The sequence below is a fragment of the Oreochromis niloticus genome, linkage group LG17, assembly GCF_001858045.2.
Source record: "Oreochromis niloticus isolate F11D_XX linkage group LG17, O_niloticus_UMD_NMBU, whole genome shotgun sequence".
NCBI classification, from domain to species: Eukaryota; Metazoa; Chordata; class Actinopteri; order Cichliformes; family Cichlidae; genus Oreochromis; species Oreochromis niloticus.
Genome location: NC_031981.2, coordinates 5,850,440 through 5,866,677, shown reverse-complemented (window position 1 = coordinate 5,866,677; position 16,238 = coordinate 5,850,440).

Below are 16,238 nucleotides of genomic sequence, written 5' to 3'. Positions count from 1 at the left end.
CAAAGGAAAAATAAGGTGCAGTACACAAAAAGAAAGATAGCATCTGATAGATTTGTTTATTTAAGCCCTGTCTTCCAAATCCTGTACTCTCTTCTACAGATGTAGAAAAAAATAACAGAAAATGTGTTAATGTGGTGTGATGAATGCCCTCTCCATAATCAAATTGTGTGTGTGTGTGTGTGTGTGTGTGTGTGTGTGTAAGTGTATTTGGGAGGGAGCATTGATTGGACTCCATTCATGCCTTTGTTTGTCTGTCCATCACAGTAATAGTGCAGGCATTGATTTAATATATTGGAAAACAGTGCAAACACCTGAGTGTTTGCTATTGTCTTTTTTTTTTTTACCACTTTCAAATGCAAATGCATTTGTTAGGAGAATTTTTCAAGTAACTGTGCCTTGAAATAAACCTTGTAATTTCATTTGCATTACAGATGGGTATTGCAGCTAGGTACCTTTTCCTGCTGGAATGAAATCAAAGACAAAGCAGTGGTAGTAAAAACCTAAGCACTGAAAATCAACAGTGAAACTGTTCCTTATAGTATCATTTAAATCAAATAAAGTTAAACCTTTTGATATCAGCAGTGACATAAAGTGATTGTGTAATGTGAGGAGAGCTGCTAAAATTTCACTAAATTGTTAAACACCTAATTACAGTCCAATGACCCAATTTCTGTCCTGAACCAATGTACTGTGTCAGTGAACTGAACTCTTACATTAGTTTATTTAGTAGGAAAAACTAATATTGTGCTCATGAATATAAACATACAAAGTCTTCCAAAACATTTATGCATTCTCATGAACTTAATCCGTTAAAATATACATAGAAAAAATGCACCTGTTTGTGAAAGCCGATGGGGCCCCACCATCTTGAATAGAGTACGGGGGCTAAAGACCATCCACATACATAGTTTACATACATACAAACTATATATTACCATTCATCATTTGTAAATGCATATTTTCTCATTTCATCTCTTACCATTGCCTTCTATCTCCTCTCTCATCCTCCTCTCCTCATCCTCCACCTCCCAAATTAAAGTCAGAGCTCTAACACACAAAAACATCCTTAAACATGCGTATTTATTCCTGAGTTTTCCTTATTCCTTGTTGTCAGCATATTAGACACGTGACCCTCCGATCATGAGTTGGCTAAATAGCAAGAAAAGCCGTTTGCCAGCTAATGTTAGGCTCAAGTCTCCAAAAATCCCACTGATAAACTGCTTAATTACATTCTCACATCATGTGAGAGTTTATTTACTACATGTTCAAATCCAACAATGTTTGATCCACTTAAAGAAAGTTTCACTAACAGTAGCTAAAAGAGACTAACAGCAGCTAAGAGCGAAAAAACCCCCAGCAACGCTTATCAACAGAAAAGTTCAGCACATACTCAACAGCTCCCCTGAGTAGGGATGGGTACCGATATCCAGTGCCATTATGGCACCTGTTCTGACATAAACGGTAGTAACCAGACCGAAAAGCAGCGCACATTTCGGTGCTTTTTTTTCCCTGAGATGTCATACACTTTGGATTCTAGCCAATCATTTTACCTTTGCAAGGATAGTAGGCGGGCCCAGGTACGTACGTTCTTTTAGAGCAGAGCTACAGATTAAAAATGCCCAAGGTGAAGCGGTCAAAAGTCTGGCTGTACTTCACAGCAAAAGATGCAAACTCAGCAGCCTGCAACAAGTGCTTTAAGCTGATACTGTGCAAAGGAGGTAACTCCTCGAATCTGATGAAACACCTGGCGACGCATAGCGTTTTTTTAAAAGCCGAGAAATGCACCGTATTTGATAGCTTGCTGCAAGACCTCACACCGAGCACATCTACTGTGGGTGTGGTGCCTGTTAGAGTCCTGGCCCTAGCCCTGCCAGTGTAGCAGAAATGATGATGGCAGCAGCAGCCGTTCTTCTCTGCGTGAGTAGCTTAATGTTGTTTGTGAGTAATTTACGTTGAGTAGGCTAACCACGTTATTAAATGAATGCATGTAAGGTGAACTAGCAAACACCATCGTAGTTACATGCGGCTGTCTTCTTGTTTGATGGCAGATACTCCCTTCACCCTGGCCAAAAAGGCTAAAATGACCAAAGAGCACCGGTTCGAGCACCATTTAAGCACCGGCACCGTTTCAAAAGTACTGGTTTGGCACCGGTATTGGATAAAACCTAAACGATACCCATCCCTACTCCTGAGTATCGCTGTCTACCAACAGAAGTGACCTTTACTGACTCATTGGCTTATATTGGCATCCTGCCAAAAGGCTTTTAGCCTCCTGCAGAGTAAATAGACGTGGATGCCAGCTGAGGTAGGCAGTGGACTGACAGCCTACACTCACAACAGATGAACGGCAGCCAGTGTTTTTTGTCCTACAGCAGCTACCGTAGCTAGGATTACGCACTTGATTTGGGAGGGGTAAGAAACAGTCAGTACAGTTGACTGTAATCTCCAATCTACTGAGTGGTAAGATTTTACACACTTTTCCTTTAAGCAGTTATTACCTCATTTTCAGAATGTTTTAAAGTTATAATAAAACAAAAGGGTGAGTGCAGGACGAAAACTTTTAAGAAACTGTGACCATTACAGCCATCACAGCCTATGTAGAAAACAAATATTGAAAATATCTGAATTGAATAAATGTTTACATTTTATTTAGAAGGCTTAAAAAAACCTTCATGTCTCATAAAGTGTGTTTTTTTTTTTTGGCTTTTACTTATATAACATGCGTGTTTAATTTCTAGTTAATCATTTATAATTCTTTTGCTTGAGAAAATGAAAACACAGTCTCATGAGACTTGCATCTACCACATAACAACAATTTCTTGGTCAAAAGAGCCAAATGAAGCTCTAACACTAAAGTTTGTAGATCCCTGACGGTTGAAAATCTCTTTGCCTATTAAGACTTTAATTTTTATCAATGCTTTAAGTAATTCCTGGATTTCTCCACTTATAAAAGTGAAATTTTTCCAAGTGCACTGCCTGTACCTCCAAGTCCTCACCTTGTCGATGTAAGAAGTCAGACGTTCACAGCCGGCCACTTCCTTGTGCCTCCATCAGAGTCAGCTTGCTGTTGTGGAAACAAACACTTACCAGTTGTTTACCTGCCTGCCCACTCTCCACTGATCACACCTCAAGTTTCCTGGAAGCCTGCCTGCCCACCTGCAACCCCTCCAATGCAATCATCATCCACTCTAGTGAATAAGGCCTCAGAGACTCTTAACCATTCACCTTCACAAATCGCCATATTCAGTCAGCCTTTATTAATAACCTGTTTCCCTGGAACCCTGATGGAAAATGCTCCAGTTCCACAGCCCAAAAACAGGACACGTAAAGGAAATGTAGAATTTAACTGTATGCAGGCAGATTTGTTTGCCTCAAACACTAATACCTCATTGGTGTGCTCGACCTGCAGCTGGTCTTTAGCCAAAATTACAGCAAATGCTTTTTTCTTCTACTATTTTTAAAGCTGTTAGATGTTACCTGGCAAATAGATTCATTTATGCAAATTGATCTGTTGACAGAAGATTCATTTGCAAAAAAAAAAAAAAGTAGAATATTGAAACTCACATGTTCTCCAGCTGATGTAGTTTGGAGCTGTGATACTGTCATAGTGGCCTGGATACCTTCGTAGCTGTTCAGTTTTAATGTAGTCCTACACAAGCGAATATTTTTTGGTAAATGTTGCCTTTTTAGTGTATATAAACTAATTTAAAAATTAAAGTAGTCATACAATATAATCTCACCAAAAACATGTATCACTGTAATGAAAATTACACAGTCATATACAGGACACTGCAGGGATTTGCCTGCTAAAAGATTCAATATAGGGTCAAGTATGTTTTGTTGCTTCCATAGTGATAAGAAATTCCTTTTTTTTGACAGTAAAGGCTGCTGGGAATGAGGTACATGGGACACACAACAATGTGAGCAAGCCTCAGACCAGCTGGGTTACAAATGTTGCAATAAATCACTTTGGCCATATACAGACGCCAGGCTGTGAAAAATAACTTCTATCAGTCACTGTTTTTAATTTTGTAGATTTACAAGTTGACTATTTTTTTCTGGACTTGAAGGCTTTTTTCTATTTTTGATGCAGTGTGTGTGATGAATTCCCAGCAGTGTTGTCACTTGTACCGCTTCCGTGTTTGGCCTGAAAATGTTGTTTGGTTTTGATAGAGCTGGTTTGATGTGATTGTTTGATTTTGCCAGGAGAGACTGAAGTTTTGTGAATGCAGTTTGGAAAGTGGTTTATGGTTTTGAGAAATTAAAACAAAAAAGCAAAAACAAACACTGATGAACCACAGAGAATTATCACCAGACTCTGCTGTCACCCCGAGCTTTATAATCTTCATAATTTCATATTGTCTTTCATTTGTTTTGGTTTTACGGTTTTGGTTCACGCGGCTCTCTCTCAAGCCCCGTTTTCATTCACTGCAAATATGCTGATAAACTCATTTTACACTTTTTACCCAGTGCTAAATGTCAGATAGACAGAATTAGTGTCTGGCCGGTGAGGAAAGATTTGTGTTTTTTTGAGGCTGACGCGTCAGGTATTTCTGCCAGATTTGGTGGAGATTGAAGCCTGAAGTAGATTGAAAACTGAACTAGAGTTTGTCAGCTGTCCAGAAACACTTGAAACTCCAAATTATTGCTCATGTTGCTGTGTGTGATCAGTAAATGTTGCTGGCTAACATATTTCCTGTTTATAACACCACAGTATGCACTTTCTGAGGGGTTCACAGCTTGTGCCAAAGCAACAAGATGGCCAGAAATGTAACTGATGCTGAGTTCTATATAAAGTTGTTTATCAACAGTGAATAATCTCTCTGCTGCTGGGTAATGGACTGTGCAGATAGAGAAAGGCAGCAGATTAAAGAGAGATATCTCCAGCACTGTCATATTTTTGTTTTTGATCACTAGGACTTTAACCCTCCCTCCCTCTTACATATCACTCATGGGCTCAGAGTCACATATACACAATCATTTTGGGAGCCGATCAGTAATTGTGCTGGACAGTTATGATGAAATACTCAGTTATTTTAACTATTAGAAATGGCTCCTCAGATGCAAATGATAAAAAGCATGTGCTGCCCTACATATATTTACTCACTGAATACTTTATATAAAGAAGCATCCTCACATCATGCAGCGTGTTCAACCTTGAGTAACCTTGTTATTATTTCCAGGAAAAGTACATCTGGGATTATTTTTAAAGAGCTGATTTTTTTTTGCCCGCATATGATTTTTTTGGTAAAATGATTGCTTGCTCTGCCCAACTTTCACTATAAAGGCAGGTAGAAATGGATGAAAGCAATGTCAGAGCTTCTCCACGTTATCCTGGCATAACCTGGACAGTTTCCCGAGCGAGCTTGCCTGTTCACCTTCACTGTGTGGTGAAATCCACCCACAAGTTGGATAGAAAGTGGCTTCGAGCCCAGTCAGTGAAAGGCACAGTGCGTCAAGGGGCTTGCGAGCTGATCGATACCGAGCTAATTGGAAAATAGCGGCAGGAAATGTGATAATGTGGCTGTTCACTCTGCTCTTACTCTAACTGCACTTGCCATCCTCTCTCGCCATCTTTTCCCACTCTCCAGGGTCAGGTCTGGGTTCTTCAATCTAGTGGGCTTCTAATAAGGCTGGAGCCACTGGTCGGCCTGCATGAGTAGCACAGCAGCCCGAACCGTGATGTCTGTGGATGTAGGAGGGCCGCCTAATGCTTACGAGTATTTTCACGTCCATGCACGATATGAGAACGCAGCAAGAGAAACTAGTAAATTCATGCTCAACGTTTCAGCACCTGCTGTTTAACGCATCACTGACTATATTTATTTTCTCTAAATTTAACTGGAACTGCCTTGTTTATTTGATAGTTAACTTTCTTTTTTCGATGTGAAGATAATGATAAAATGGTGCAATGATAAGCACAATTTAATGCAAGCTGTCAAAAATGCATAAAAGTTTATTAGTCCTACTGATCTGCACAGTCTGCATGTTTTTCTCCCTTACAACATGGATGAATCCTCCTTTTCCTTTGCGTGTCGCAGTTGTTTGCATTTTTTGGTTCCTGCTAATCCGTCTCATTATTGTTTCCCCAAGAAAGGCTGTTGTGTGATTTTTTTTTCCTACTTTCATTGTGTTTTATTAACTTCTGTTTTTTTCTGCTTTTGGAGCCTTTTTCTATGCTATTGTTTTCTATGCTATTGTTTTCTTAAGTTTGACCTCTCCCGGCCACCGTACAATAACCACTGAGTTGTGAGCTCATCTTATTTCAGAAGCCATTACGTAGCTACAGTACAAAAAACAGTCAGTTTTTACTTTAGACTGTTAAATTTAATTCTAATTTCATCATATACTCCTTGTTATATAATACGAACTTTTGTTGTATTGACTTTTTTGAATCCTGGTAGATCAGCTGACAACAGTTGAACCCAGTACCATCCCATATTCCCATATGCATCCAGTTAGGAAATCTCATACAGCCATACTGTTTAAGGCGTTTTAGCCTACCTACATTTGCACCTGCAAGCTACCTTGCAACCCACCTCTACCCCAGGTCCTCCCTGTTGAGCTATTGTCTGACTCATTCGATGCCATATCTATTGCCACTGATGCCTGTGCTATTCAGTAGTGATTCCTGCTTCAGGCTTTCCAGGACATCCTAGATATGCTGCCAAATGAAGCCTATACGTAAGCTCAATAAAAAAGATCTGTAATCACTCATCTGCCTGCTTCCTGGGTGTTCAGGCGCTAGTCTGTTCTTCACATCACTTACATTTTCCGATGCTGTCAAACTCAGTCCTGACATAATTTCTCTGGTCTAGTCATTTTCTTGCCAGACTTCATTTGATCTTTCACACTTTCAATCGTGCAACCCTCACCCTCCCCATCTTCTCCTCACCCTGGTCACTCAGAGCCTCATTCAAGGCTCTGTCTTCATCTTCATTATCACTAGCATCTAGACTTCAGGGCGTGCTGTCCTAACCCTGTTGAAATTCCGTTCTGCTATGTTGGGTCATCGAAATCTAATCACCGAGCAGCTTGAAATGAATTCTGTATATCCATAAATCATGTGCAGTTTTTCCAAATGATCTCTCCCTATTGAAATATAAGGTGCAGCTCCAGATGGAAATAATAATCTTCTTTTGACTAAAGTGGTCCTGACTAAAACTAAACTTTGAACAGAAATTCCCAATCTGTAGTAAGTGCACCTAAGAACTTTTAGTGCACCTAAGAACTAAAGCTGAGTTAAAGAGGTTCTGCCTAACGGTGCTGGTATTGTAAGTGTTGAAGTGAGCAGGTGCATAAGAAAAAGGGGTTAAATCAAGTTGAATATATGTAGGAGAGGAATGTGAGACGGAGGACTTAGAAAAGGATGAGGGTGACTGGAAGTATTGTGAAGGAAGGGGAAGAAAAGAAAGGGTCTCTTGTCCCATTTCAGACTCAGGGGATCTGTGTATGTCACCAGAATGCGTTGTACTGCCAGACATGAGTGACAGTGATGGGCACGGTGGGCCTGGTATCCCGCATCTACCACTCCTCCCAATTCCCCCAGCCAGGCCTTTCTATCCCCGTGACAAGATGAGGAGACGTCGTGTCAGCTCAAGTGCGACAGTCTTACTCTCACAAATTCACTCACTCATTCTTTGCCTCTTAAGCCAACCTTTTTGCTCAAGTTTTATGTACCTTTCTTCCCATTTTTACACCTTATTTCCCTCTCCTCTCTCTCTTTTCCACCCATCGCTCTTGTCTTTTTGCTTACTGATTTGCTCTTTGTCACCTCTCCTCTGTTTCATCCTCCCTCCCCCTCCTGTCCGTCCTTTCATACGGTGCTCTTTCTTCAGTCCTTGGAATGGCAGCTCTGAAGTGGCTGGCACAAAAATAGAGCAGGTGGTCAACACCTGCCTGGTTTCCCAGATTATGGACCATCTCTTTGATAAGCCACCATTTGTCTGCATCAAAGACACCGTTTTAGGACATGCTTCAGAAAGGCAGAGGACACCCTGCGGAGCAGTGCTGTCACCTTTCCTTTTCACTGTCTACACCTTGGATTTCAGCATTAACTCTGGGTCATGACAGCTCTAGAGGTTCTCAGGTGGCACCTTTTTGTTGAATCTATGTGTAAAGGTAAAAAGAAGGGTTTTTATGCTTGGTGGTGAGTAGGTTGGGTGATATGATAAATAATTCCAACAACTGGTCACTTCATAAGATATTTACAACAAGAAAAACACAGATAAAGTAACTAAGTAACATTTTTTTCTTGTTCCTGGGTAATATTTGCCTTTTCCTGACAGCCAAGTCGTCAAAGGTAGAGAAAATTCATATTATTATTTTCAAACTTTGCTTTTGTGACTGTAAAGTTAATTTTTTCCCATAATCTCATTTTCAAACATTCATCTTAAGTGATATGTTTAATTGGAAAAATATAATAAATACTGTCTCTACCTTTGTTATTAAAAAAAATAAAGTTAGAAGCATTCTGTAACAAATAGGCATTTAATTAGGGGAAATATCTATTTGATCCCTTTGATTTGGTGTTATGTGGAGTAGCTGTTGTCAGATGTTTTGTGCAGTCGATCGCCAGGTTTTGACATATCTCAGAAGGGAATTTTGACCTGCCATTTTTGCAAGTCATCTCCAAATTAAAGGTTCCCAGAATGTTACTGGGATACACAACATTTCAGCTATTTTTACTAGTTTTCTGTTGGATTAGGGTTAGCTCAATCCCTGATCTCAATGCGCTTTTTTTGAGCCCCTCCTTTCCACTTGGTCATTGTCCTTAATGCCAGGAGACTTGCCCACGGTACACTTTTAACGCTATGGCTGTATGAAGGAGGTTCTTGTACAAGATTTTTCTATCTGTATCTTTCCCCCAAGTCATTGCAGTCAAACCAGAAAAAACATCCATCCATCTGGTAAAAGGTGGCGTGTTGACTCCGAGTCTGGAACAATGCTGCCCTAAGTGTAGGAGTTTAAGTATCTCAGGGTCTTGTTCACAAATAAGGGGAGAGTGGAGCGTGAGATTGACAAACAGATTGGGGTTGCGTCCGTAGTGATGTCGACGCTGTACTAGTCTGGCAAAGAGAGAGCTGAGCATAAAACCGCTGATTTATCTACATTCCTACCCTCACCTATGGACATGATCTCTGCGTAGTGACCGAAAGGATGAGGTCAAAGATACAAGCAACAGAAATTTGTTTCCTCCAAAGTGTGACTGGCTACCTTAGAGATGGGTAGTAGCTTTGTCATTCGATAGGGACTCAGAGTAGAGCTGTTGTTCGTCTGCATTGAAAACAGCCACTTGAGGTGGTTCAGGTATCTGACTAGGATACCTCCTGGACGCCTCCTAGGCAAAATGTTTTGGGCATGTTGTACTAGGAGGAGACCCCAGGACAGACCCAGGACTTGCTGGAGAGTATTTATTGATTTGGGAATGACTCGGTGTCCCCCCTGATGAGCTTAAAGAGGTGGCCATGTGAGTCTGGGCATCTCTGCTTAGACTCACACTCTTCTGACCCAAAAGACCCACCCAGCAAACATAATTCTTTCACACTCCACATAGGAGGAGCGGACTGAGTTCAGTTTCAGGTTCATGTAATCACATTAGATACTCTCATCCGAATCGTACAGGTGTTCACTGCCAAACATCAGAAAAGCCTGAACAAGGACCTTCCTGAAGCATTGCAAGCACTATAAGACTTCAAACCTTTATGATGTAACATATCGCCCATGGCTTTCTTGGTGACTGTATTCCCAGCTGCTTTGAGGTCATTAGAAAGCTCCTCCCATTTATTTTTGTGATTTTTCCATGTAGCTTTTACTCTCACTAATGTTGCACAAAACAACAAAAATGATTTTGCACGGCATCCTAGACTGAGTGTGACTGGCAGTGATTTTTGTCTTTCTTTCAGTAATCACACCAACATTTTCTCAACATTTTCTCACCAAGCTGCTTGCTGATGTTCTCTTAGCCAATTCCAGCCGTGTGCAGGGCAGCTTTCTTGTCCCTGATGTCCTGAGACAAATATTTGGTCTTTCAAATGGTGGTGAGGTTGGAGATACAGACAGCTTAGGTGATCAGGCATACCATTCGTTAAAGTGGTATGCCTTTCTGAAGCATGTCCTAGAAAGATGTCTTTGTGGTTGCTAGCTTGTTTACTGTTAATCTTTAAGTTGCTGCCAATTAAACTATTGTTGCATAGTATAACTGATGCAAATTCTTGCTGGTCTCAATTACTTATTACGCTCATTAAAAAGATTGTTATTTTGTGACTTTTACAGAATGCTTTTTACGCTCAAATTGCCATTGAATGGGTTTTTATCATTTTTGTGGTTCACCAGAGGAAGCTAATAATATTCCAGTGGGGGCGGTACCACCCTATGCCCTACCGTCAGGATAAGCCCCTGGTCTAGTCAATACATTACAATACATACTCTCACATTCTTATGCAAAGGCTTACCAAAGTATATCTTTAATCACCTGGAACAATTGTAAAAAAAAAAAAAATAATAAAGATGTTACATGCTTGTCTAAAACAAAGCACTCGGCTCTGTGTCGGTCATCTTGACTGTTGCAGTATTAGAAAGCGGGGCAAAAAGCATGCCGCTGTAAGCCCTGTCTTCACAGCACATAAGCAGAGCAGCAGCAGCAGCTCTGATACTCTGCGTGTGTCCACAGAGAAGGATTTCAGACAGAGCTGCAGGTCATCCATGACTTGGAAGTACAAATAAATTGCTTTATGTGTTGACAGGCCATAATCCTTTTCCTGCCTAAAACACCTACACCTACCTGGTCTTTCTTCAGGAATCTGCTGCGTTTTGCTTTCCTCGTAGATCATACCATATATTGCAGTCAAACCAGTAGGGTGGGGGCAAGCACTTTGTTTTAAGTACAGACATTAAAGCAGGAGAAGATTGCAGAATAGTCTGAGGGCAGGGCATCAGGAAAATAATGGGGTGATTAATAAATGAAAAAACTCATATAAACTCATATACTGTGTCTAGAAGTGAAGAAGGGGCATTTGCGCTAAGATGGCTTCTTTTTCTTTTTCTGTACAACACACCTCCATCTGGGTATCAACGTTTGTTGACATGTTTAATTACCAAGAATACAAACTTAAGAAAGTTCTTGACAGTTTTCCATCAGGGAGAACTGCATTAAGCTTCGCTTTTCCCTTTTTTAATCACGCCGCAGCTCTTATCAAGTGGGCCGCGCTTTAAAGCAGTCTCTCCTTTTCTCCTTTAACTATCTCAGCTTCAGCAACACCATTTATTTTGCAGTGAAGACAAGCCAATCTTGTTTTGTGTGTGTGTTCTCTTCCTCAAAAGCTGCCTGGCTTACCTGTATCTCCAGCTTCATCAACCTCCTGATGAAACCCATACTGGCCCTTCTGCTGATAAGGTAAGCCAGGCAACGAGATATATCCATCATTCACCTACTTAACACGCGCACACTCAGGTGCACACATGCTTACCTATGAGGGTGTGAGTGTGTGTGTGTGGGTTATAACAAGATTAGGATTAGAAATGTGAATGAAATCACACCCTCTGCTGCCACACAAGTAATCAAATGGCCTCAAACAAAAGAGCAGTTCATTTAGTGCCACTTATTCTTGCTTGGTGGCTTCACAGAATAGCAGTCTCATTATTCTATTAACCACCCAACCTCCCCCCACCACACCCTCACACATACACAAACACACACAGAAATGCACAAAAGCTCATAAATTGTGTTGTGGGACTGCTGCCAAAGCGGAGCCCGGGTTCAGCTGGGTAGTTAATCATCTCCTATAGCATGTAATTCGTGTAAACAATGTTTGTTTGTGCTCCAAGAGAGCGCGGGGCCCCCCCTAGGCTCTAGTTAGGTATGATGTGGCGCTGTACCTGGGAATAGTACTTCGTGTGCAAAAGGGTCAAAGGTCACAAGGTGTTCGTAATTGAGTCCCTGTGCCAAACAGAAATGAGCATGGAAACTAACTCGCTGGCCTGGAAGCGGTTGTGATCACGGCGCTCCTTGGGGGTGAAGTGATGCCGAGAGTGAATGTTAACAGGAATTAGAAGGGGAGGGCTGAGTACTTGTGTGGGCAAGTGTTTATGTAGTCTGTTGCTCATTTGTATGTGGCCAGCATTGGTCCGTCTCGGCTAACAAAATGTGTAAAGAAGCAGACCTTTTGACCGACGGGCTTCTTGTCAACACTGCCACGATAAACCTTCCGAGACCTCTGAATGATGCGTTTTCCTTCTGCGTCCCCTGGTTGGTTACCACGGTCACTGTGTACACAAGGTCATTCAGTTTGTGATCAATAGTTTGTATTGAGCCTACGCTCACCACAACAACCCCCCCCTCCCGTTTCTGAAATGGCCGTTAAATCGATGGGAACAAATGAAATTAAGCTCCTGGGCGGCCCGGAGGAGCAAATGATCTTCCTGTGATTAATAACACACTGTAAACGCATCTGTGCCGGGCATATTACATCAGAGAGTGTTTCGTTGCCTCGGCCCGTTTCCTCAGGGTAAGACTAAGAGAATAAAGCTGTGGTAATGGTGTTTATCTGGAGGAAGCACCGTTGAATAGAACACTGAAACAAGAACAAATGGTTTTTGTTTGTACAGATGTACCCATGCTACTTGTAGAAATTGAGATTCTGAAGTTTAGTTTAGAAGTACCAGAAATCCTGTAATATCACAAAAGGTTGGGGTGTTGGCTACTTTGTTTATTTATTTTTGTTTGTTAATGCTTTTAAAAATAACTTTCTGTCATCTTAATTAACTGAAGACGTTAAGTAAAGACACCACAAGAGTATGAGCTTGTGGTGGTTTGAGGTTTGTCCATTTGTGTTTTAGCTTCATACAAGGTAGGATTAGAAAATGAAGTTACAAATAAAGTTTTAAAAAAAGTTGCCCTACAATTTACTGATCCTGATCTATAAAACAAGTATACCTAATATAGTTTGATATAACAGATATAAAGGTACAATACAGTGTAAATTGAAGTACAACATTAAATATCCCAACCAACATACAATCTCTCGCACTTTAATGGCTCGCATTTCTCTTACACTGTACATTCTAAGATTTCAGCAAAAACACTTCCTTAGAATCAATGATGAACTGATTAGATTTTGGTGGTGAAAGGTCACTACTGCCTCACATTTGTCTCATTCTTGTGAACAATATATAAGAGAAAAGCCTTTGAGGAACTTTGATACATCTAACTTAAATGTCAAGCAGGGCTATGCTATATCATACCATCCACAATGGTACTGGAACAATTGTTTTTAATAATATTGATTTTATGTCATTTCACAATACTGTGATATATAGTGATGCCATGCATTTATGTTCCCTAGAGTGCATAACAATGAAACAAGCCCAAATATGTCTGAGAGTGAGAGCAGTGTGTTGGGCCAGACCTCCAACAAAGCGTTATACTGTTTAAAATATGGAAGAACACTGTTCCTGCTGATGGCTCAGTCCTGCTGATGGCTCAGTCAAATAGAATAAAAGTCGGTTACCAGCATCCTTGTGACTAGGAAAAAATGGTGGTTGTCTGGAAGTTGCATTTAATTCTTTTGGTGAAGGACATGCCAAATGTGAAAATCAGTAAAAACTTTATATTACCCAGATTTTTTCATGGCCTAGTATATTGTCTTCACAACAGTATACTAGGCCTTATGGGGACATGAGTACCTGTGCTGGCTAAGCATTTTGCCTTGACCTTCATTGTTAGCACCGAAAGTCAAAGTTGACCTTTTTTTTAAGAAACTTTATCGAGTAATATATCATATGAAAAGGCATGAAGAGAGCTGTACAACACACATTTTATTTTTTCAATATGGCAATCTACAACTTTACTATGACGGCAAAAAGTTTTACAAAATCACACACTGCATGAATACATCTTAAAATCTCAAGTTTTTACAGCTTATAGATGCCAAAGACAGCCAATTTTGCTCCAGTCAAATGGGTATAGATAATAAAATACACCAGTTTACCATTCAATGATTCAAGTTCATAGGTCAAAAGTCAGACATCAGCACGTTGTAATAAAAACATCATAAAAAATCAAAGTTTTTAGTATAACCCCTACCCTTAAGTACTCTTGTTGCTAATTTATTACAGTTTATCATCGCATTGTTATGGCAAACAATGTATGTAATTGACAAGTTGACCCCGTTTAACCACAAACTGATAGCAGACTGACTCCATCTTGACGCATCAAAGTCGCTTTGAAGACAGCCAATGACTTGTGAGTTGTCACTGACTTTGAAGCAACCACTGCAACAAACCTGTTTCACCAGTTAATGCAACACCCCCCCTTCTGTCGTATCATCAGGTTGTGGCAGCACACGAACAGGAAGTCCTAGCAGTAATATGTTTTCAAAAAGTAAACGATGAGTAAACTGGGCATCGCTGGAGCACTCGCAAGCTTCGCTCCATATGACAAGGGAGACCAAACAGTGGACAGAAATTACTGATGTGGTTACACAGAGGAAACAGACGGATTTACGCTACCGATTAAAAAGCTCAAAGCAAGATACAGCATCCCAGATAAAAAATATTTTAAGTTCAGTTTTATTATATAATAATATTGTGCAGACTCCTAAATGTTAAGTGACTTTAGTTCTTGTTATTGAAATGAACACAGTAAGTTTGGCTGAGCATCATCAATGACAGTAGCACACTGGAAAAGAAGGATGGGAAATGCCCTTCATTCTGTTTGCAGCTTACAGGCAGCAGTATTTATTAGAGCAATCAGCTGCAATAAAAGGTTCTTTTATTACTACATATTTCTAAGTTACTGCCATGATTTACCCACTTCTTAATGTCAACTTGGACTGAAGAATTCAAAAATTCAGGAACAGTTCATACAAATGCCTAATAGGATAAAACTGATCATATGATTACGTTCCATATCTAAGTCCGGATTGTCATGGATCTAAATTGCAACGAGCAAAGTAGTAATTACATCTAATATTTTAGATATAACTAAAGTACTAGTTGAATCTGTTTGAACGCAGCAAGAAACAAATTAAGGATTACCAGCCTTATCATTAGGCTAACTCTAGTGTACAACTCTGCTGCTACTGATAATACTTTCATCAGTCTCGCTTGTTATTCTTCACACAACTTCCCCAGGTCCAGCACTTGCTGTGTCCTCAGCAGTTGGCGTGCAATGATAATATATCTTTGATGCTGAGGCATATTTGTGCCAACCGTGAGAATTTCCTGCCAAGGCTGAATCAGGCAAAGTCTAGTCGAGCTTAGTTTTTAGAGCTTTTTGGGAAATATGCCTGGTGTGAGATTTGTGGCTTTAAGCTTTCCATCATAAATCTTGCTTTTCTATGCTTTTTTTTTTTTTAAATATAGTGCTTACAAAACAAGAACTGGACAGAGTATTAGCTGGCCTGTCTTTGGAGAAGGACTTGAGGTATTCGAACATGAAGCCAACTCATGTTCCTACAGTGAAGATTTCAAAGATACTGGTTTCAAGAAGTATGTGAGGCGCAAGCAAAGTTTGATGTGGAGAACAGCAGCAAACCTAGTACAGCATGTGAATATTGACTGATCAATGCATACTTGGCTGTGACTTGTCATTACAGGATATAACATGAAGATCATTGCACTACCATCCTGAAACCCATGTGTTAAAGGTGCTACAGCAGATTACAGTGCTTATAGAAGACACATATAAGGCCATTTAGGGTAGTGTGTGGGAAAAAAACCTGAAAATCCTCCTAAAGAGTGCAACAACTATATATAAAACATAAAAGTCAGTTTCTTTTCTATATGGTTAAATGGAGATGCCTTGTCACTGATTCTGCCTTCATTGAACCATAAAACTTCACTAATCAATCTGCACTGCTCATCCACTGAATGTCCAGTTTTTAAATAGCACCATTATTATCTTCATTAAATCAGGAAGATGTTTTTCATGTATTTTCACAATCAAATTGATTCTGCCACCGGCTGCAGAGAGATAGAGTGAGAGAGAGAAAAGGCAGGTTCTCAGGGTTTGGTCATCCAATGTGGATGCAGGGCCACAGCAGTGCATTGGCTGTACCCGCTACCCCATGTGTAGTTTGTTTTGCTTTTCTTTCAGACACACTGTTGAACCTCTCTCTTTCTGCAGCTTGCACAGATGGGGTGTGCTCTTTTATTCATAAGGGCTACACTAACTTTGATCTGGCTTTGCATTTGCGGCATGTGTCAGAACGAGATGGCGGGAGGGGAAAAGAGTGGGG